Below are 525 nucleotides of genomic sequence, written 5' to 3'. Positions count from 1 at the left end.
CTGTTCTTTTACAAGTTGTTGTAAAATGAGTAATTTCTCCCTGGGTAATGGCCACTGTTCCACCCAGACTGGTTCTTTGGTGATCTAGTCGAGGGAGGGAGTTTGGTAATCAACAGTGGCCCTTAGAATTGGGGGTTCTTTTGTTTTAGGGACCTCATATGATCATCTATTTTAAGGCATTTCTCTTCAGACCCACTAGTAAGAACTACATTGAGGTCTTCCAAGATATCTCGTCCTATGAGGTTTGTGGCTATATCTGCAATCAGGGGTCTTATTGTGCCAACCTCTCCATCAGGATACCCCCATTTATAGAAATTTTTAGTGATGAATGCTTGGGAGGCTCCCCCTACTCCCATTAGTTGGGGTCCTGGTATTAATTCCCAGTGTGGGGGAATCTCAGATTGCCTTAAGATGGTTTTATCAGCCCCAGTGTCAAGGAGGCATTTGAAAGGTTTATTGTCTATTTTTATGGTTAATTTTGGATGGGCATTTTCTGTAATACTGGTTACCCATAATGTTTGTGGT

This window comes from Nannospalax galili, unplaced genomic scaffold (genome assembly GCF_000622305.1).
Source record: "Nannospalax galili isolate Female #2095 unplaced genomic scaffold, S.galili_v1.0 scaffold475, whole genome shotgun sequence".
Taxonomy (NCBI): domain Eukaryota; kingdom Metazoa; phylum Chordata; class Mammalia; order Rodentia; family Spalacidae; genus Nannospalax; species Nannospalax galili.
This window is presented reverse-complemented; position numbering follows the sequence as displayed.